General features: G+C 37.7%; 1 long non-coding RNA gene across 1 annotated transcript in view; it reads right to left on the reverse strand.

Moving 5' to 3' along the window:
- The window catches only part of LOC117089785, a 66,708-nt gene extending 43,507 nt beyond the window's left edge, over positions 1–23,201 (reverse strand). The window contains exons 1-2 of the long non-coding RNA XR_004439746.1: positions 23,082–23,201; positions 6,899–6,974 (exon numbers count right to left, since the gene is read on the reverse strand). This is a non-coding gene — a long non-coding RNA (uncharacterized LOC117089785). The remainder of the gene's footprint in view (positions 1–6,898; positions 6,975–23,081) is intronic.
- Between the last annotated feature and the right edge of the window lie 305 nt (positions 23,202–23,506).

The following is a 23,506-nucleotide window of genomic DNA, read 5'->3' on the forward strand; positions in this document are numbered from 1 at the left end:
CGAGAAGAGACAAAGAAGGTCACTATATAATGATAAAGGGGTCAATTCAGCAAGAGGATATAACAATTTTAAATATATACACATCCAACACTGAGCACCTGGATATGTAAAGCAAATATTATTAGAGCTAAAGAGTGTGATAGGCCCCAATACAATAATAGCTGGAGACTTCAATGCCCCACTTTCAGCATTGTACAGATCTTGCAGACAGAAAATCAACAAAGAAATGTTGGAGTTAATCTGCACTATAGACCAAATGGATCTAAAAGATATTTACAGGACATTTTATCCAATGACTGCAGAATAAACATTCTTTTCCTCAGCACATGGATCATCCTCAAGAATAGACCATATGTTAGCTCACAAAGTAAGTCTTAAAACATTCAAAAAATTGCAGTAACATTAAGTATCTTCTCTGACACAATAGAATTAAACTAGAAATCAGTAACAGAGGGATTTTGAAAACTATACAAATACATGGAATTAAACAATATGTTCCTGGATGATCAGTGAAGAAATTAAAAAGGAAATTGAAACATTTCTTGAAACAAATGATAATGAAAACACAACATACCAAAACCCATTGGATACAGTAAAAACAATACTAAGAGGGAAGTTTATAGCTGTAACTGCCTATATCAACAAAGAAGAAAAGCTTCAGATAAATAGCCTAACTATGCATCTTAAAGAATGAGAAAAGTCAGAGCAAATTATACCCAAAATTAGTAAAAGGAAAGAAATAATAAGATCAGAGCAGAAATAAATGAAATTGAAATGAAGAAAGCAATACAAAAGATCATTGAAACAAAGAACTTCATTGAAACTGTTTTAAAAATTTGTTGAAAAGTTAAACAAAATTGACAAATGTTTAGCCAGGCTAACTCAGAAAAAAACAGAAAAGATCCAAAGAAATAAAATCAGAAATAAAAAAAGAGACATTACAAATGATACCGCAGAAATTCAAAGGATCATCAGTGGCTACTAGGAGCAATTATATGCCAAAATTGGAAAATCTCAAAAAAATGAACAAATTCTTAGACACATGCAGCCTACCAAGATTGAACCATGAAGAAATCCAATACCTGAACAAGCGATGAGATCAAAGCTGTAATAAAAACTCTCCCACTAAAGAAAACCCATGACCTGATGTCTTCACTGCTGATTTGTATCAAGCATTTAAAGAAGAACTAATAATAATCCTACTCAAAATATTACAAAAAAGTAGAGGAGGGAATACTTCCAAAGTCATTCTACCAGGCCAGTATTATCCTGATACCAAAACCAGACAAAGAAACATCCAAAAAAAGAAAACTATAGGCCAATATCTCCAATGAATATTGATCCAAAAATCCTCAACAAAATACTAGCAAACTGGCTGGGTAATCCCATCTATTTGGGAGGCTGAGGCGGGTGGATCAATTGAGTCACGAGTTCGAGACCAACCTGGCCAACATGGCAAAACCCTGTCTCTACTAAAAATACAAAAATTAGCCGGGTGCTGTGGTGCACGCCTGTAGTCCAGTTACTTGGGAGACTGAGGCAGGAGAATTGCTTGAACCCAGGAGGTGGAGGCTGCAGTGAGCCAAGATCGCACCACTGCACTGCAGCCTGAGCAGCAGAGTGAGACTCTGTCTCAAAACAAACAAATAAACAAAAAGCACTAGCAAACTGAATTTAGCAATATGTCAAAAAGATGATTCATCATGACAAAGTGAGATTTATCCCTAAGATGCGAGGATGGTTCAACATACATACACAAATCAATCAATGTGAGGCATCATATAAACAGAATAAAGGACAAAACCTATGTAACCATTTCAAGTGATGCTGAAATAGCATTTGATACATTTCACATTGCTTCATGATAAAAACCTTCAAAAACTGGCAACAGAAGGAACACACCTCAACATAATAAAAGTCATATGTGACAGACTCATAGCTAGTATACTGAATGGGAAATACTGAAAGCCTTTCCTCTAAGATCTGGAACATAACAAGGATGCCCACCATCACCACTGTTTTTCAACATAGTACTAGAAGTTCTAGCTAGAAAACTTAGACAAGAGAAATAAATAAAGGGCATCCAAATTGGTAACAAAGTAGTCAAATTATCCTTATTTTCAGATAGTATGATCTTATATTTGGAAAATCCTAAGGACACCACAGAAAAGCTATTAGAACTGATAAACAAATTCAGTAAAGTTGCAGGATACAAAACCAAAATATAAAAATCAGCAGCATTTCTATATATCAAGATTGAACAATCTAAAAAAGAAATAAAAAAGTAATACCATTTACAATAGCCATAAATAAAATTAAATATCTAAAATTAAAGATCCAAAGAAATAAAATCAGAGATTAAAAAAAGAGACATTACGAATGATACTGCAGAAATTCAAAGGATCATCAGTGGTTACTATGAGCAATTATATGCTAATAAATTGGAAAATCTCGAAAAAATGAACAAATTCTTAGACACATGCAACCTACCAAGATTTGCAACTGACCAAAGAAGTGAAGGATCTCTATAACGAAAACTATAAAACACTGATGGAAGAAATGGAAGAGGCCACCAAAAAATGGAAAGATATTCCATGTTCACGGACTGGAAGAATCAATATTATTAAAATGTCCATACTATCCAAAGCAATCCACACACTCAGTACAATCCCTATCAAAATACCAAAGACATTCTTCACAAAAATAGAAAAAACAATCCTAAAATTGATATGGAATCACAAGAGCCAAAACTATCTTAATCCAAAAGAACAAACTAGAGGAATCACATTGCCTGATTTCAAATTATACTATAGAGTTTTAGAGACCAGAACAGCAGTACTGGCATAAAAGCAGACACATAGGCCATTGGAACAGAATCGGTAACCCAGAAAGAAATCCACCATCTACCATAAATTAATTTTTGATAATGGTGCCAGGAACATACACTGGAGAAAAGACAGTGTCTTCAATAAGTGGTGCTGGGAAAACTGGATAACCATATGCAGAAGAATAAAACTAGACTCCTAGCTGTCACTGTATGCAAAAATGAAATCAAAATGGATTAAAGACTTAAATATAAGACCTGAAATTATGAAACAACTACAAGAAAACATTGTGGAAACTCTCCAGGACATTGTTCTGGACAAAAATTTCTGAATGATATCCAATAAGCACAGGCAATGAAAGCAAAAATGAATAAACAGAATCACATCAAGTTAAAAAGTTTCTGCACAGCAAAGGAAACAATCAACAAAGTGAAGAGACAACCCACAGAATGGGAGTAAATATTTGCAAACTACCCATCTGACAAGGGATTGATAACCAGAATACATAAGGAACTCAAACAAATCTATAGGAAAAAGTCTAATAATCTGATTTAAAAATGGGCAAAATATTTGAATAGCTATACAAATGGCAAACGGGCACATGAAAAGGTGCTCAACATCACTGATCATCAGAGAAATGCAAATCAAAACTACAATAAGATATCATCTCACTCCAGTTAAAATGGCTTATATCCCAAAGACAGGCAATAACAAATGCTGGTGAGGATGTGGAGAAAAGGGAACCCTGTACACTGTTGGTGGGAATGTAAATTAGCACAATTACCATGGAGAACAGTTTGGAGGTTCCTCAGAAAACTAAAAATAGAGCTACCATATGATCCAACCATCCCACTGCTAGGTATATACCCCAAAGAAAGGAAATCAGTATATCAGAGACATCTGCACTTCTATGTTTGTTGCAGCACTGTTCAGAATCTAAGACTTTGAAGCAACCTAAGTGTCCATCAACACATGAATGGATAAAGAAAATGTGGTACATATACATAACGGAGTACTATTCAGCCATAAAAGGTATGAGATCCTGTCATTTGCAAATGACATGGATGGCAGTGGAGGTCATTATGCTAAGTGAAAAAAGTCAAGCACAGAAAGACAAACATTGGATGTGCTCACTTATTTGTGGGATCTAAAAATCAAAATAATTAAACCCATGGAGATAGAGAGTAGAAGGATAGTTGCCAGAGGCTGGAAGGGCAGTAGGGGATTTGGGGTGGGGGAGTGGGGATGGTTAATGGGTACAAAAAAATAGAAAGAATAAACTAGACCTAGTATGTGATAGCATAACACGGTGACTATAGTGAGAAATAATGTAATCATACATTTAAAAGTAACTAAAAAGTATAATTAGATTGTAACACAAAGGATAAATACCTGAAGGGGTGGATGCCTCATTTTCCATGAAATGATTATTATGCATTTCCTGCCTGTACCAAAACATCTCATGAACCACATAAATATATGTACCTACTATATACCCTCACAAATTAAAATTAAAAATTAAAAAAAAAGTCTTAAGCAGAAGAAAAGTGCGAAGTTGAAGACAGGTTATTTAAAAATATACCATCCCATTTGTCAACTTTGGCTTTTGCTGCCGTTGCTTTTGGTGTTTTAGACATGAAGTACTTGCCCATGCCTATGTCCTGAATGGTACTACCTAGGTTTTCTTCTAGGGTTTTGATGGTATTAGGTCTAACATTTAAGTCTCTAATCCATCTTGAATTAATTTTCGTATAAGGAGTAAGGAAAGGATCCAGTTTCAGCTTTCTACTTATGGCTAGCCAATTTTCCCAGCACCATTTATTAAATAGGGAATCCTTTCCCCATTTCTTGTTTCTCTCAGGTTTGTCAAAGATCAGATGGCTGTAGATGTGTGGTATTATTTCTGAGGACTCTGTTCTGTTCCACTGGTCTATATCTCTGTTTTGGTACCAGTACCATGCTGTTTTGGTTACTGTAGCCTTGTAGTATAGTTTGAAGTCAGGTAGCGTGATGCCTCCAGCTTTGTTCTTATGACATAGGATTGTCTTGGCAATGCGGGCTCTTTTTTGGTTCCATATGAACTTTAAAGCCATTTTTTCCAATTCTGTGACTAAAGAGCTTCTGCACAGCAAAAGAAACTACCATCAGAGTGAACAGGCAACCTACAGAATGGGAGAAAATTTTTGCAATCTACTCATCTGACAAAGGGCTAATATCCAGAATCTACAAAGAACTCAAACAAATTTACAAGAAAAAAACAAACAACCCCATCAAAAAGTGGGCAAAGGATATGAACAGACATTTCTCAAAAGAAGACATTCATACAGCCAACAGACACATGAAAAAATGCTCATCATCACTGGCCATCAGAGAGATGCAAATCAAAATCACAATGAGATACCATCTCACACCAGTTAGAATGGCAATCATTCAAAAGTCAGGAAACAATAGGTGCTGGAGAGGATGTGGAGAAATAGGAACACTTTTACACTGTTGGTGGGATTGTAAACTAGTTCAACCATTATGGAAAACAGTATGGCGATTCCTCAAGGATCTAGAACTAGATGTACCATATGACCCAGCCATCCCACTACTGGGTATATACCCGAAGGATTATAAATCATGCTGCTATAAAGACACATGCACACGTATGTTTATTGCGGCACTATTCACAATAGCAAAGACTTGGAATCAACCCAAATGTCCATCTGTGACAGACTGGATTAAGAAAATGTGGCACATATACACCATGGAATATTATGCAGCCATAAAAAAGGATGAGTTTGCGTCCTTTGTAGGGACATGGATGCAGCTGGAAACCATCATTCTTAGCAAACTATCACAAGAACAGAAAACCAAACACCGCATGTTCTCACTCATAGGTGGGAACTGAACAATGACATCACTTGGACTCGGGAAGGGGAACATCACACATCAGGGCCTATCATGGGGAGGGGGGAGGGGGGAGGGATTGCATTGGGAGTTATACCTGATATAAATGACGAATTGATGGGTGCTGATGAGTTGATGGGTGCAGCACACCAACATGGCACAAGTATACATATGTAACAAACCTGCACATTATGCACATGTACCCTAGAACTTAAAGTATAATAAAAAAATAAAATAAAATAAAAATATACCATCAGAGAAGAAAAAGAACAAAGGATAACAAGGAAAGAAGAAAGCATATGAGATTTATGGGAAAGCATCAAAATGGCAAATATTCAAGTTGTAGAAGTTCAAGAAGGAGAACAGAAAGACAAAAAAGCAAAAAGCTTATTTAAAGAATAATAGGAGAAAATGTCCAAATCAAGGGAAAGAGATAAATATCCAACTACAGGAAAGTCAAAGTTTTCTGATCAGATTCAATCTAAACTAGACTACACCAAGACATGTAATCAAACTGTTAAAAATCAAAAGACAAAGAAGGCCAGGTGTGGTGGCTCATGCCTGTAATCCCAGCACTTTGGAAAGCCAAGGCAGGCAAATCGCTTGAGCCTAGGAGTTCAAGACCAACCTGGGCAACATGGCAAGACCCTGTCTCTAACAAAAAATAAAAATACAAAAATACAAAAATTAGCCAGGTGTGGTGGCATGCACTTGTAGTCCCAGCTACTCAGGGGGTTGAGATGGCAGGATCACTTGAGCCTGGGAAGTTGAGACTGTGGTGAGCCAAGATCATGCCATTGCACCCCAGCCTGGGTGACAGAGCTAAACCCTGTCTCAAAAAACAAAACAAATAAACAAAAAAGAAACAAAAAGAAAAATAAACAAAAAAACCCAAGAAACTAATAACCCTCTCCCCCTCCAAACAAACAAACAAACAAAAAAACCCACAAAAAATCAAAGACAAAGAGAGGATCCTGTAAGCAGCTAGAGAAATGAAGAAAATAACATATAAGGAAGTTTCAATAAGGCTAGAAGCAGATTTCTCAGCAGAAACCTTACAGGGCAGGAGAAAATGGGATGATGTATTCAATGTGCTGCAGGGGAAAAATAAAACCTGTCAGTTAAGAATATATTGCCTGGTAAAGCTGTCATTCAGAAATGAAGGAGAAAGAAAGACTTACCCAGACTTATATCAGCTGAAGAAGTTGATCACCACCAGGCCTGTCTTACAAGAAATGCTACAGGGAGTTCTTCAGGCTGAAAGAGAAGAAGACTAATTATTAGCATGAAAATTTATCAAAGTATAAGACTCACTGGTGAAATAAAGATGCAGTGAAATTCAGAATACTCTTAATAATCTAATGGTGGTACATAGACCACTTATATTCATACTATGAAGATGAGATTTATGGAAAAGCATCAAAATGGCAAATATTCAAGTTGTAAATAGCTATAATAATTGTTAAGGGATAAAAATAATAAATAGTATTTATTATTTATTAATATATATTATAATATTTATTAATAATAATAGCTATAATAATTTGTTAAGGGATATGCAATAAAAAGATGTAAATTGTGACATAAAAAACAAAACATGTGGAGTGTGGTGGAGTAATAGTGTTAAGCTTTTTAATGTGGTCAAAGTTTAGTTGTTAGCTTAAAATAGCCTGTTACAACTATAAGATGTTTTACGTTAGCCTCAGGGTAACCACAAAGCAAAAATGTATAGTAGATAAACAAAAGATGAAACTTAAGGAATGAAAGCATACTAGAGAGAATTATCTAATCAGAAAGGAAGACAGTCACTGAGAAAGAAAGAAACAAAGAATCTACAAAGCAATCAGAAAACAACAAAATGACAGGAGTAAGTCCTTACCTATCAATAATTACCTTGAATATAAATGGACTAAATTCTCTAACCAAAGACACACACAGAATGGCTGAATGGGTGAAAAAATAACAATATGCTGCCTTCAAGAGACTCACTTCACCTTAAAGGACACACATATGTTGAAAATGAAAGGATGAACAAAAATATTCCAGGCAAATGGAAACCAAAAGAGAGCAGGGAGAGCTATAGTTATGTCACACAAAAAAATAGACTTTAAATCAAAAACTGTAAAATGTGACAAAGAACTTCATTATCTAATGATACGGAGATTAATTCATCAAGAAGATATAATAATTACAAATATATATGAACCTAGTATCAGAGCTCCTAGATATATAAAGCAAATATTAATAGACCTGAAGAAAGAGATTGACTGTAACACAGTAATAGTAGGGGATTTCAACAGTGAACAGATTATCTTGACAGAATATCCATAGGGAAACACTGAACATACCAAATGGAACTAACAGACATATTCGGGATATTTTATCCAACAGCAGCAGAATATACATTCTCTTCAACATGCCCCAGGGTAGATCATATGTTAGACCACAGAACAAGTCTTAACAAATTTAAGAAGATTGAAATCTTATCAAATATTTTTTCTAACAACAATGGTATGAAACTAAAAATCAATAATAGGAGGAATTTTGGAAAATTTACAAATATGTGGAAATTAAACAACATGTTTCTAAATAACCAATGGATTGAAAAATAAATTAAAAGAGACATTTTTTTAAAATCTTGAGACAAATAAAAATGGAAGCACAACATATCAAAACTTATGGGATGCAGCAAAAACAATTCCAAGAGGGAAGTTTAAAGCAATAAACATCTACATTACAAAAGAAGAAAGATCCTCAAAAAACAGCCTAATGTTACACTGCAAGGAACTAGAAGCTAATGAATAAACTAAGCCCAAAGAAAAATCTGGTTTTTCTTCCTCATCATATGAAGCTAATCTCTCTTAACTTCCATTTTCTTAGCTTTTAAGTGGGAATAATGAACTGTTTCTTGTAGGATTATTTTGAACTTTGTTGATAGTAGATGGAATATGTATGTGACCCGAGGGCAGCCCTTGCTCATTCTGCACTAACCATGCGTGACTATTTTTCATTTTTTTTCAACAGGCACAACTTATTTTTAGCTTGTGGTCAACTAAGATCTTCTGAGTTTTTTATTTTTTTTTAAACCTAGGCAAACTGAGGTCTTTCTATCCTAAATGTATGTAATTGATTATTTTTTAGAAACTTAATGCAGGTCTTTAACACTTATCCCTTTAAAACAGCTGACTTAGGGCCTCACCACAAACAGTTCTCCTGGTATGGAATGTTCTTCCTCCTGACCTTCCCATGGCTTTCTCTCTCTCTTTTTTTTAAATCATTCAGGTCTCAGTTTACGTGGCATCCTTTCAGCAAGACCTTGCCTGATGACTCAATCTAATGCTGCGTCCAAGTCACTCTCTGTTACACTTTGCTTCTGTTCTCATTTCTTTAGTTGCTTATCATCCATTATCCACCCCACCTCAGCCTGGCCAGCCTGCAGCCTGCACTTATAAGAACACCTAACACACAATGAAGAGTCAATGAATATTTGTTGGAAGAATAGTCATTCTTCTTTTGTTATTGAGAAAAAGTTCTTAATATTGGTTCATTCCTACAAGATGCCTTAACATCAAGGAAAAGAAATTATTTTCACTTCCTATCAGCATTAGTCTCACATTCTTTAAAAAGAGTTTTTTATTAATTTTTTTATAGTAGCATATAGAAAGCTGAACTTTTTCGGAAGAAGAGTCATTGGATGATGTGCTTTGAGGCAGACAGCCTAACAGATAATCTTTCTAGACCCCCAAGGACAAGAACCAGGGGTTCTTCCTGCTCTTAGACAAATTATAGTGTGAGGGGAGCTATTGGGAAGAATAGATGAATAGAAAATAAGCAAAGGAAGCCAAATTTTTGTCACTAATTCAGTATAACAGCTAAGGGAAAGAGAGAATTGAAGAGGTCCTGAGGTTCCTGGCTTAGGCCACTGGATAGATAGTGGTGTTATCTGGCAATATAAAAGCACTGTATAAAAGCAGGCAGAAGAGGAGAAGCAAGATCAGGAGAAGTGAGAAGATCCAAGCACAGCTGGGAAGAATAGGTTTAGTGCTCAGGGTAGGTGTCCAGACTAGACTGAAAGATCTGGGGTTTCTTCTGCAGGTGGCAGTTGAAGTTATGGGAGCAGTTAAGATCACTAAATAGTGTAGAGAGTGAGCAAAGAGGGGTAAGGACTGGATCTTCAGTTACAGTAACATGGAGAGTCAGGAAGATAAGAGGGGACTGGGAAGAGATAGCCAGGGTGTCAGGGGAACGAAGAGAGTGGTATCAGAGAAGCCAAAGGAAGAGTGTGTAGTCAATGATGTCAGATGCTGAAAGATGGCAAGTTCTTAGACCAGAAATGAGTCCACTGATTTGCCAGTCTGTGGTCCCTGGTGACCTTTGGCAGTCACAGTTTCAGAGTTGTTGGTGGTGATGGGTGGGGGCAGAACTTAGAAAGCAGTGGGCTGAGTAAAGAAATGAAAGAAGAGACAGATCTCATCTGTCTGTGTTCTTTAAGATGTGGTAGTCTGTTGCAGTACAGTGGAACTGCTAGGAAAGTGCTGCTTTTAGCAAGCATATTATATATGCCGGTGGCTCCATTTCAGCTTGTGGTCAGCTAAGATCTTCTGACATTTTTTTAAACCTTGGCAAGCCAGGGTCTTTCTATCTGAAATGTGCATAATTGATTATTTTTAAAAATTTTAATGCAGGCCTTTAACATTTATCCCTTTCAAACAGCACCTTATTAGTGTAAGCCAAATTTTCCAAACGTATTCTAAAGCTAATTTCATCATTGTTTACTTCATAGTCCTGCCTAGGACCCTACTTTTTAAGATGCCTGGTTCTCTTCCTTAGAAACTAGGGATGGTGGTATTCCTGTTACTGTAACATTCATGCATGGAAAACTAGATTGAGCTCAATTTCATTCCTGGGAAACAACAACTTTCTTAGCTGAAATATAAACTCTAACTGGAAAGCAACTGACCAGAGGTTTTTTAAGACTTGCATTTTGAAATAGTAAGTGAACGCAAATCAAAAGACATGTACTATTTAATGTGCTTGATTGATTTCAAGATTCCAAATCCTCAAAGCTAAAAACTGTGATCATAACGTACTTAGTTAATGGGTGACTGTATTTTTAGAAAATCTTTTGACAGAAGGCTAGAAAAAGACTTAAATGTGTAAACCAGGATATTTTCTTGCCTGAGTATTCCATTAATTGAAATTTTATACTTTACACCTTTTTTTTCTAAGTTTTGCAAAGGACTATGAAATTGTGATCCCTGTGAGGCAGATGGGCTGTTTTTATTTCACTTCCAAGAAGATCAAGCTATAAGGTACCTATTTCCTCAGATGTCATGAACCCAAAGAATATAATGGTGACCTTTTGATTTTCCACCCAGGCCTTTTGGCATGACTTTCCCAGCACTCACATCAGATATCTTCATTCACAATTTAAAAAGAAGAGTTATGTCTCAAGGAGAAAAATCTAGGTAGGAACAGATAGAAACAGTTTTACATATAGCTCAGCTAATTGTGTGAAGTTAGTGGTCATGAAACTGTGGGACTCTGAATGTTGGTTACACCAAGGCGCAATGTGGGCAGAAGATGCTTCCTCCAGGCAGCTTGGGCAAACTGTTTAGTGCAACACCCTTGCTGTGTAGGCTTATTTTAGCAGAAACAGTGACCTTGAACTCATCAGCTCATTTTGTGTTCAATACAAAATCTGAACCTAGACCTGAGAAGATGCATACCTGTGTCCCCACCCGCCCCTTTGGTGTGCTGCCAGAAAATGTTTACTCAGAGCAGCAGCTGAAGTCTGTTTGGGAACCTGCAGCCTGTGTATATCCGACGAGTGACCAAGATGCTTGGGTGGGTGCTGACTCATTTAAGAACAACTGATTTAGAGAGCTGCTGGGGCGTGGGTGTTAGTGTGCTGTGGTTCATTTTCCAGCATGCTACCAGAAAAGCGCTGGATGGAAGTGGCAAATGATGAAGTCAAAACACAGTTACTGTACTCTTCAGCATATAGATAGCAATTTCTTTTCTAAATCTGTCTTTTAGGATGCCCTAGTCATTAGCATCTGGATTTGGCAATAGTTTAGAAATATTTAAATATAGCTGTATTTAATGAGCACTTACCACGTGCTCGGCATTTTTCTAAATGTTTTATAGGTGTTACATCATTTAGTCCTTGCAGCCACACTCCAAGTCATCTGTTCTCATCTGTCATCATGGCCATCTTGCAGTTGGGGACAACTGAGGCTTGGGGATATGTAACTAGCTTAAAGATACCAGAGTATCTGTGGCAGAGCATGATATAAATCCAGGTCTGACTCAGTGTCAGACTCAATATGACTCAAGTCTATATTGTTAACCTGTTAAATGTTACTGAGGTTTTGGTGCTATTTAAATAGAAACAAATGGGTTGTGCTTAATGTTCAGTAAATATAATTTCTATACCACTTTCTGACTTTTTTGTATATGCATATATACAAAATAAAAGACTAGAGTTTGTCCATTTAACCTGAAAAGGTGCACTCAATTGTGATTAGGTGTAGGAAGATGGTGCAACGATCTTTTTACATGTGATGGATTCTTAAGTCTTTTGAATTCTTTCAGGTGGCTGATCTCTGCTCATGGATATGTCAAACAACACTTCTTTCTCCAGCAGGCAAGAGGCAGATCTGGGTGGGACACTCTGGGCTGGGCTGGGACTAGCTTCTGGAAACACCCAGGGATCCGTTAAGGCATAGCCTAAGTCAGGGTCCTGGGGCCATTGAGAACTCTCCACGGTTAAGAAAGGGGGATTCCTGAGGGTAAGTTAATGACTACAATGGCATACATCAGTATTTCAGACATACATTTAATCATCTGTAACAACTTTTGTTGACCCTGTCTTAAGGTCATTTGAATCTTTTTCCAGAAGCCTATTGCTCTTGGCAATCTGAGGGATGGGACAGTTAGAGACAGAAGTCTTTGACCCATATGTCTCAGGCCTCATCAGCATGACTACAAAATAGAGACATTTATTTATTTATTTTGTAATTGCCTAAATTATGAAACTGTGTACTCTCCTCCTTTGCTTGCCCAAATGTTAAAAACTGGCACCCCCTGCCTCAACTGTTCTCTCAGTATTCCGAGATATCTCAGTGCCGGGTTTCACTGTTGCTCCCTCCTCCACTCCCCAGGTCTCTATCTTCCTCTGCACTGTCACGACCTTCAGGGTTGGGCTGCTGTGATCATCCCTGCCACCTTCCAGAGACCACTCTCATACCCTCTGCTTGATCTCAGGAAATAGACCTCTGCACTCCTGTTTTTCAGCTTGTCTGAACCGTAGGACAGGCCCTTCCATAATTTCCCATAATATAACTGAGACCAACCACATAAGTACAGGCATACTTTGTTTTATTGTGCTTTGCTTTCCTGTGTTTTGCAAACATGGTGGTTTTTACTAATTGAAGGTTTGTGGTAGCCTTATATCCACCTAGTCTATTGGTTCTGTTTTTCCGACAGCATACGCTCACTTTGTATCTCTGTGCCACATTTTGATAATTCTCATAATATTTCAAACTTTTTCATTATTATTATATCTGTTGTGGTGATCTGTGATCAGTGATCTTTGATGTCACTATTGTAATTGTTTTGGAGCGTGATGATCCGTGCCCGTGTAAGACAGAGATCTTAATCGATAAATGTTGTGTGTATTTATCTACCAACTGACTCCAGCAACCAGCTGTTCCCTATTTTTCTCCCTCTTCTTGAGCCTCCCTATTCTATGGGACACAACAATATTAAAATCAGGCCAATTAATCACCCTACAATGTCCTGTAAATGTTCAAGTGAAAGGAAGAGTTTCTCACTTTAAATCAAAAGCTAGAAATGATTAAGCTTAGTGAGAAAGGCATGTCCAAAGCTGAGATGGTCTGAAAACCAGTCCTCTTGCACCAAACAGCCAAGTGGTGAATGCAAAGGAAAAATTCTTGAGGGAAATTAAAAATGTGACATCAATGAACACAATAATGATAAGAAAGTAAAACAATCTTATTGCTGGTATGAAGAAAGTTTTCGTAATCTGGATACAAGACTTGAGCCAAAGTCTAAACCAGAGCAAGGTTCTAACTCTCTTCAATTCTATGAAGGCTGAGAGATGTGAAGAAGCTACAGAAGAAAAGTTTGAAGGAAGCAGTTGGTTCATGAGATTTAAGGAAAGAAGCTGTCTCTATAACATAAAAGTGCAAGGTGAAGCTGCATGTACTGATGGAGAGGTTGCAGCAAGTTATGCAAAAGATCTAGCTAAGTTCAGTGTTGAAGGTGGCTACACTAAACAATGGATTTTAAATGCAGATGAAATAGCCTTATATTGGAAGAATATGCCATCTAGGAGCTTCACAGTCAGAGATGAGAAGTCAAGGCCTGGTTTCAAAGCTTTAAAGGACAGATTGACTCTCTTGTTAGGGGGGCTAATGCAGCTCGTGACTTTAAGTTGAAACCCATGCTCAATTATCCTTCCCAAAATCTTAAAGTCTTTAAGAATTATGTTAAGTCGGCCAGGCTTACCCTCAGGAATCCCCCCTTCTTAACCATGGAGACTTCTCAATGGCCCCAGGACCCTGACTTAGGCTATGCCTTAACGGATCCCTGGGTGTTTCCAGAAGCTAGTCCCAGCCCAGCCCAGAGTGTCCCACCCAGATCTGCCTCTTGCCTGCTGGAGAAAGAAGTGTTGTTTGACATATCCATGACATATGTTAAGTTGCCTGTCTGCTCACATCTGTAATCTCAGCACTTTGGGAGGCTGAGGCAGGCGGATCACGAGGTTAGGAGATCGAGACCATCCTGGCTAACACGGTGAAACCCCATCTCTACTAAAAAATACAAAAAAAATTAGCCGGGCATGGTGGTGGGGTGCCTGTAGTCCCAGTTACTTGGGAGGCTGAGGCAGGAGAATGGCATGAACCCAGGAGGCAGAGCTTGCAGTGAGCCGAGTTTGTGCCACTATACTCCAGCCTGGGGACAGTGTAAGTCTCTTGTCTCAAAAAAAAAAAAAAAAAAGAATTATGTTAAATCTACTCTGCCTGTGCTCTATCAATGGAACAACAAAACCTGGATAACAGCACATCTGTTTACAGCATGGTTTACTGAATATTTTAAGCCCACTGTTGAGACCTACAGCTCAGAAAAAAATATTTCTTTCAAAATGTCACTTCTCATTGACAGTGTACCTAGTCACCCAAGAGCTCATGCCTGCTCTGTTAGGCTTTGTTCTGCAGCCCATGGATCAAGGAGTAATTTCAACTTTCAGGTTGTATTATTTAAGAAATAAATTTTAAAAGCCTATAGCTGCTTTAGATAGTGATTCCATGAATAGATCTGGGAAAAGTAAACTGAAAATCGCCCAGAAAAAATTCACAATTCTGGTTGCCATTAAGAACTTTCATGATTCATGAGAGGAGTTTAAAATATAAACATTAATAGGAGTTTGGAAGAAGTTAATTCCAACCCTCATGGATGACTTTGAGGGATTCAAGACTTTAGTGGAGAAAGTAACTGCACATGTGGTGGAAGTAACAAAAGAAGCAGAAGCGGAGCCTGAAGTTACGAGAGAATTGCTGCAAACTCCTGATAAAATTTGAATATGTCAAGAGTTGCTTCTTAGAGATGAACAGAGAAGGTGATTTCTTGAGATGAAATCTACTGTTAGTGAAGATGCTGTGAACACTGTTGAAATGATGGCAAAGGATTTAGAATATTACATAAACTTAGTTGATAGAGCAGTGGCAGGATTTGAGAGGATTGGATCCAATTTTGAAAGAATTTCTACCATGGGTAATATGCTATCAAGCAGTGTTGCATGCCACAGAGAAATCTTTTGTGAAACGAAGAGTCAGTCAATACAGCAAAGCACATTGTTGTCTTATTTTAACAAATTCCCATAGCCACCGCAACCTTCCACAACCACCATCCTGATCAGCTAGTAGCCATCAACATCTAGGCAAGACCCTCCTGCAGCAAAAACAATTACAACTTGCTGAAGGCTCAGATAATCATTTTCGATTTTTAGCAATAAAATATCTTTTATGTTTTTGAGACAGGGTCTCACTCTGTCACCTGGACTAGAGTGCAGTGGCATGATCAGAGTTTACTGTAATTTCAAACTCCTGGGCTCAAGCAATCCCCTTGCCACATTCTCCCGATCATCTTGGTCTAGAGGTGCGTGCCATCATGCCCAGCTAATGTTTAAATTTTTTTGGTAGAGACTGGGTCTTGCTATGTTGCCCAGGCTGGTCTTGAACTCCTGGCTTCAAGTGATTCTCCAACCTCTGCCTCTCAAAGTGCTAGGATTATAGGCATGAGCCACCAAGGCTAACCGGTAAAGTATTTTTAAATTAAGATATGTACACTGTGTTTTAGACATAATATTATTGCATACTTAATAGACTATAGTACAGTGTAAACATAACTTCTATAGGCACTGGGAAACCAAAACATTTCTGTAACTCACTTTATTGTGATATTTGCTTTATTGCGGTGATCTGGAACGAAACCCACAGCATCTTTGAGGTATGCCCATTTTAGAATTGAAATCACCCCTGTTCTAACTGTGGCTTTTCTTAGAGCTGTCAAAATCACTTGGCTCCCAGTGGTCCTCAACCTAGGCAAAGTCTAGTCATCCCCAATCACCCTACTTATAAGAAAGAACCAAGTCTTATGAGGGAACCTTGTAAAATTTCCCCAGGCCCTAGAGATGGGAAACAGACTTCTCCATATACTAACGCCCACTGCTGCAATTGCATTCTCTGTGCTGGAATTGCCTGTCTGCAATGACAGACTGGAAGTATAAACATTCTTCAGGAAAAACTCTGCCTTTCTTTGCAGGGGTGTAGGTTTAACCTCTAGCTCCCTCAAGTCATCAGAACACTCAAGTCAGACGTTAATGCTTCCTGGCATCTGGCCATTCCTCTCAAACAAAGTTTTCAGTGGGACTCTTTACACTTAGCTTGGGTTACGTGGCATCAGACCCTGGGAGAGTGTTGGTCTTTCCTTCAGGATGTGCAAGTCTGTACTTCCTTGTGGAAGTCTCTTCCTCCCAACTCCTCAGCTTCTACAAAGAGCTCAAACATTGATACACCCATTTTGCAAGGAGGTCCGCATAGGTTGTAGGACCTCCTTGTAGAGCAGACAATATGTTCACTGGGAACAAAACATTTCTCTTTCTGAAACATAATTCACAAGAATAGAGGTTTATCAAGACTTTCCTAGTTGACTTTATTATATGGCATCCAGTGTCTCATTCTGAAGTGATTTGCACACAGATGGTACTCAGTACATACGGAGTGAATGAAGGACACATAAACATTAGGGATGTTTCACTGCATTCTAGTCTTTTCCAAAAAAGGTGAGCAGATGTTTGCTTTCTACTTGCATAACAGCAGAGCCCCTCTCAAGCATGTTTTCTTTTTCCTTTTCCCAGAACAAAGGGACTGTCTGCCACAAAGATAAATCCAAATCTCTAGTCTAGAAGACAGAAGCAGCTTGCTAATTTTAAAATGGTAATTTTCCTCATTTATTTCAGACATTCACATTTACTAATATTTCTTATTGTTTTAATGTAGTTGAAGTGAAAAAATAGTGGGTGCAGAACTGTGAGACCTGAATTCGAATCCTGGTTTCATACTTTCATAGCTCGGTGATACTGGAGGAGTTATAATCTCTCTGACAGTTTTCTTATCATAAACAGGAATCATTATAACATGAAAACCAAATGAAAATGAGTATATGTTATTACTTGGGAAGAATAAAATGCATTAAAGATGCAAATTAGAGTTTTGTATTATTGTTATTACTCAAATTTCCACCCATTTTAGAGCTTTCAACTTCACCATATTTTGAGACACATTGCTCAAGGAAGAATGAAATGGAAGACTAGCAATCTCTATTTCATCTTTCTAACCTCCATTCCTTGTGCGTTCTTTATCCCAAAGGTGTTAGAAAAGGTAGTTGACATTCCTTTTCTCAAATAAACAGCTTCTTATTGAGCCGTTACTGTGGGCTGGATACTATTTGAGGTGTTGGGGTGGGGAAATGTAAAGATAATAGCAACTGTTGTGGACTATGGGGGTTATGATCCAGCTCAGAAGACAGACTTTAACCACATAATTATGTAATTAACTAATTGCAATTGAGATAAATGCTCTGAAAGAAAAGAACCAACACACATAATCTCTGGTCACTAGCCTGGTCCAGCATAGCCACTGCCCCTCTCCCTCAGCATGGGGTCTGACAGTACCCTCTGCAGTAGTCTTTGGGAGGTGCCCTCAGTCTCTTTTGTCACCTGGGCTGCTACCATCAGCTTGTGTGGCAGAGGCTCTCAGGAGCTCCTCCTGGTGGTAGCCCCCATTGAACCTCTGGTGTCTGTCTCCATTAAAAATGGCTACTGGTTTCTTTGGAACTTGGATCACTATATGTTTCCTATTCTGCTCAAAGTGAATTAGTTCCTGAACCTTCCAGCAGCATCTATGAGTCTGGAAAAGGTTTTAAAGAGCTTGCTTAAAGCCCTCTTCTGTTGCATTGGGGATGTCTGCCAGTGTAACACATTACTGTCTGTAGTGTCTTGATTTAGGAAAAAAATAAGTATATATATAAAACTCATAACTGAAGAATTCACAGTGACAGAAACCTCTTGGGTGGAAATGCTGAATTCTGCTTCAGAGAATATAATTAATAAAATGATAACATAATTGTCAATGTCTTTTTTTAGGCTCTAACACTTGTGTATTTCTTTCACTGTTTTGCTTTCCACCTCTTCAAATTATGGTGAGAATTATGAAGCTCATCTGTAAACAAAATTTCATAGCTCTTCTAAAAATATCAGTGAAGAAGAAATTGATCCTTTGATCTCCTGCCTTATTTTTTCTTTCTTTCACCCAGTAAGTTTCATTTTATCAAGGGAGAAATAGGAAGAGAGATGCTGACTCACTGATAAAACTTCTGGAGCTCCAGGGACCAATGAATGAGACTTTGTATCTATTTGCATGGCTTTTCAAATTAGACCAGAAGTAAAATTATGTGTTTTGAATTTATCATTGTATATAAGAGTTTTATAGTTTACACTGAATATTTTGGGAAAAGAATAATTAAAATAATGTGTGCTATCGCTTATTACTAATGAATGGTTAGTTTATTCAAAGAAAAAGATGAAAAGATCAATACACAGGTGACAATCATATTTAATATACTGTTTACTCCATTTTTCCCTCATACTCCATTTTTCCCTCATATATTGGATTTTCTTCAGTTATGAGTTTTACATATATACTTATTTTTTTCCTAAATCTTGATTTGCAATGTAAATATCAATCCCATAATTAACAAACAAATATTTCCCTCCATTTAAAAATACTTTAAATTTTTATTTCTATTTTGTTTGTAGAGACAGAGTCTTGCTGTGTTGGCCAGGCTGGTCTCAAACTCCTGACCTCCGACAATCCTCCTGCCTCTGCCTTCCAAAGTGCTGGCATTATAGGCATGAGTCACTGTGCCTGGACTTTTCTCAGTTTTGTTGTCAGATTCGTGTAGTCTGAATTATTAGTTTATCAAGGAAGTCAATAAGAATTTTAAGAACTCATTTCTGATAAAAGTTAATTTTTGAGATATAAGAAGTTTGATCAGCTAAGGTCAAACTAATGTCTAATGGTAGAAGTCAGACGGTTTCAGAGAGTTGCAGATTCTGAGACCAGATATAATATTATAGACATAGCTATTTTCTCCTCAACAATTGAATGTTAAACTACCAACAGAATTCTAATCTCATATTGGGCAATCAAACACACAGGGCTGGTCAAGAACTGATTAAGGGCTTGTTTTCTGAGACAGACAATCAGACAGCAGCAAACCTCCCACCCACCTCAATTTATTATAGTCCTTACTATTCTATTACAACAAAGCCTTAACAACCCCCACCTTGTTTATATTTTCATATATATATATATATATATATATATATATGCCAATCTCAAGTTACAGATTTCGCATGATTTTCAATGTGACAACATCTTAGACCCTTTTCTTTTTGGCAACTCTGAACAGGTCAACCCATTTGATGTAATGATGTAATACCAGTTATGTTTAATAAAGGAAATATTGTTTTCATTGTGAGACTTTTATATGTTTCCCCATGTTCATCTAATTTCTTTTTTATTATCATCCATAATTCTTTCTTCACTGTTTTAATTCTTTTTGTTTTGATTTTTGGGAGTTTTCTCTGATTACTATCTTGTGTGGCATACTTCATTGAATGCGTGAACATTGAGCGGATTTGCCAGCACAGAGAGGTTCTGCTTCATTCAGAGCCACCTTTGTCGGGGGATGAGCCAGTCAGGAGTTTGACTTTCTGATTGTCACATAGGTACTGAAAGGATTTCTGATCCTTGCAATTTTCATATTTTTGTATTTCATCCACTTCAGTTAGTTTCTCTTCTCCACTATTCTCTACTTTCTTTTATTTTTTAACCAACTTCTTTCCTTTACTTGCCTCTTTGCATCTGAAGCAATCTATCAATTAAAGAATGCCTGCCTTCCTTCTCTGAGTTACGATCCTCAAGGCTAGATTAGTTTCTTAAACCAGCTAAAATCTGCTATGTTCATTTTTATCTACACTAGACCTCTAGGTTCTCCTTGGAGCTGAAATTCCATCATATGATAAGTATTTAAACGGAAATACTTCATGCCAGACACATGGTGGGAATCAAACAGAAAAGCTCCCATATCCTCACAGGGCCTGTGTTCTGGCAAGGGAGCCAGATGATAAACAGCATGTGTAAATGTGTGCTGTAATGGTAGATAGTGACAACAGTTGGGAAGAACAATTGAGCAGGATTGATATAAGGGGGAGAGAAGGTGGAGGCAAAGGCTATCTGAAGAGGTGACCTTTGGGCAGCGGCTGCATGAGTGGGAAGGCAGACATTCAGACATCTCAGGGCAGAGAATTCCAAATGTGAGAACAGCAAAGTCTCTGAGCAAGGATGTGCTGAGAGTGTTTGGGAACAGCAAGGAGGCCAGTGTCTGTAGGGTTGTGATAGGGAACATGAAAGGAAATTGGGTTCCAGAAGGAGCTGGGGGCCAAATCCTGCCCTCAATGAGCACTGTAGGGGGAAAAATAAGGAAGACTTTAAAAATAAAAATCAGAAGCACTTTTTCTTACAGTGCAATACATCATCTGGAACAATATAAGTGGTGCTTATTTTGTCTTACTTACTTATGTTACTGAGTATTTAAAAAGAGAAGTAACGCAGTAGCCTGGGCATAAGTGAGGAAGGCTTCCTGGGAGAGGATGGCCTTGAGCTGTTCTCATACACTCATTTTCTCAGCTTGCATTTTTTGAGTGCAAAATATGTACCAGGCCTTTGCTAGGTGTTGGAGATATGTGATGGGCAAAACAGACTCATTCCTGCCCCCATGAACTTACAGTCCTTTGGGGGAAAGGTAAAGCAAAGAATTACACAACTAAATATACAATTACAAACTGAAAAATGCTCTAAAAGTATGATGGACCATAGGGTGCTGGAAAGACTAAGATAGGCACCTAAGATAGTCTGGGGAAGGAGCATGTTCTAGCGGAATGTGATACACAGGAAGTGACCAGATGACAGGGAGCTGGCCAGGCAGGAGGTGTGCAGAGTTGTCTGAACAGGGGCAGCAGACTGTGGGGTGGTCCTGGGTAGAATAGGAGGCTTATTTGGGGACCTGAAATGCAGCCAGTGTGGTTGAGCATAGTGAAGGTAAATTGGAAAGGTGGAGAAGGTCTTTTCACAATGTAGATGCATCCAGAACATGTGGGACTTTGGATTTTGGATTTTATCCTTAAAATACTTGGACGCAACAAAAGGTTTGAAGTAGGGGAGTGACATGATCAGACTGATGATTTAAGATGCTCATGCTTCAAGCTGTGTAGGGAAAGGTATTGGAAGAGGTCAAAAGAAGAATCAGAGGACTAGGTTGGAGGGCTGCAGGAGGTCAGGATAGCATGATGCTGGCTTAGACTGGAGTGGTGACAGTGGAGACCAAGAGCAAGGGCAGACATATCTTTGAAGTATGTTTATCAGGTAGACCATGGGAAACACATGGAATTTTAATTTATCTATGCTGTGAAAAATTAGAAATACAAAGAAAACAAGAGTCACCAGCTTACGATCTCTTAAATTAGAACAATGAAATATACATTGGCCAGGAAACCAGGCCATCTCACTGGAGAGCTTACATGTCAGTAGTAATTATCTTTTATTCTTGGAAAGTCTTTGGGAGTCTGATTTGCTACTTTCATACAAATTCCAAAATAATAATAAACTTATTAGTATAATAAATAGTATACCTACTGTATGCTAGGAACAGCTGTAGGTTTGGTTTTGGGACACAGTGAATAGTCAGACCTCCTTCCTCAAAGAGCTGAAATTCTGACAAAACTTAAATTTCTGTGTACCTTTTAAGAAATATATAACTTTAGCCAAAAGATGATAAGTAAGAGTGATGTGTTTCTTAAATATATCAGTTTGATATAGGAAAGTATAAAATAATACTTTCTGAATTTTTATGAGAAAACTTCAAAACTTCCATTAGAAAATACTTTAAAGTAAATCAATTAATAGGCAAACAACTTACTGGGAAAGCATTTGCCATCAAAATAACCAAAGAATAATTTTATTACTATAAAAAGATATTGTAGAAATCATTAAATAAAGCAAGATCCCCCAATAGAAAAAATGCACTAAAAGTATAAATACTTTAAAAATAGGTAATACAGATGGCTTCTAGATATGAAAAAATTGACCTCTATAGTAATAAAAGAAACACAAGGTAATTCAATCAGACATTATCTGTCCTTGTAACTGCAAAGATTTCTGTTTTTCAGTCATGATACTTAGTGGTGGGTGGGTGTGGCAGAGCCAGTGTGAATTGACATGGTTTTTCTGGAAAGCTGTTTGGCAGTATACATGAGCCTTAAAATGTTCAATCCTTGTACTTAATCCTATTTTTAGGGGTATACTCTGAAATCGTCACTGATAAAGACAAAGATTTATATACATAAAAGTGGATAAAGGGTTCTAGACAGGACATAGATATTGAGCTTAGGAGATCAGAAAATTAATTCTGTGACCTGACTCACAAAAAGAGTTTTCAGAACTTCCAGAGATCTCATTTTGGCTATATTGTGAATGGATTGAATGCTACAGCATCTGAGTTGGAGTCTCCATCCATTTCCTGGTTGGGAGACTACATTGTACTGATTTAGTGCTACAGCAGAACTGCAGAGCTTAGAGTTTCCTTATACTCCTGCCTCAGAGAGCTGCTGGAGGTTTCTTCTAGCCCAGAGATTGGATCAGAGCCTTGACATACCTGCTAGGAGCTCTCTGACGCCATCTCCAGTCCACTCCTCTCTCTCGGTCTTGCCTTCCACCTCCATTCCAGATGTTAAGTTTCAACACACACATACCACACTTGGTGGAGAGGAAGACTGAAATAAAGACATCAGTGAGTTTGGAATCAATAATAATAGCTGCAATGCTTATGTAGTGCGTATGTCAGGCAGTGCATTTTATTTATAGTAACAAATTTCATCCTCACAATAGCAACAAATAAAATAGTAATATAAGGTAGATACTATTATGATTCCATTTACAGATGAGGACTTGGCCAAGGTTATACTAACAGAGTATGGCAGAGCTGGGATTTGAATCTAAGCAACCTGGGTCTAGAATTCGGCCTTTAAATCACCATATCATCCTGCCTTTTTAATTAATTGCTGAAAATTCATGTCCTGA

This window comes from Trachypithecus francoisi, unplaced genomic scaffold (genome assembly GCF_009764315.1).
Source record: "Trachypithecus francoisi isolate TF-2019V2 unplaced genomic scaffold, Tfra_2.0 Lachesis_group11, whole genome shotgun sequence".
NCBI classification, from domain to species: domain Eukaryota; kingdom Metazoa; phylum Chordata; class Mammalia; order Primates; family Cercopithecidae; genus Trachypithecus; species Trachypithecus francoisi.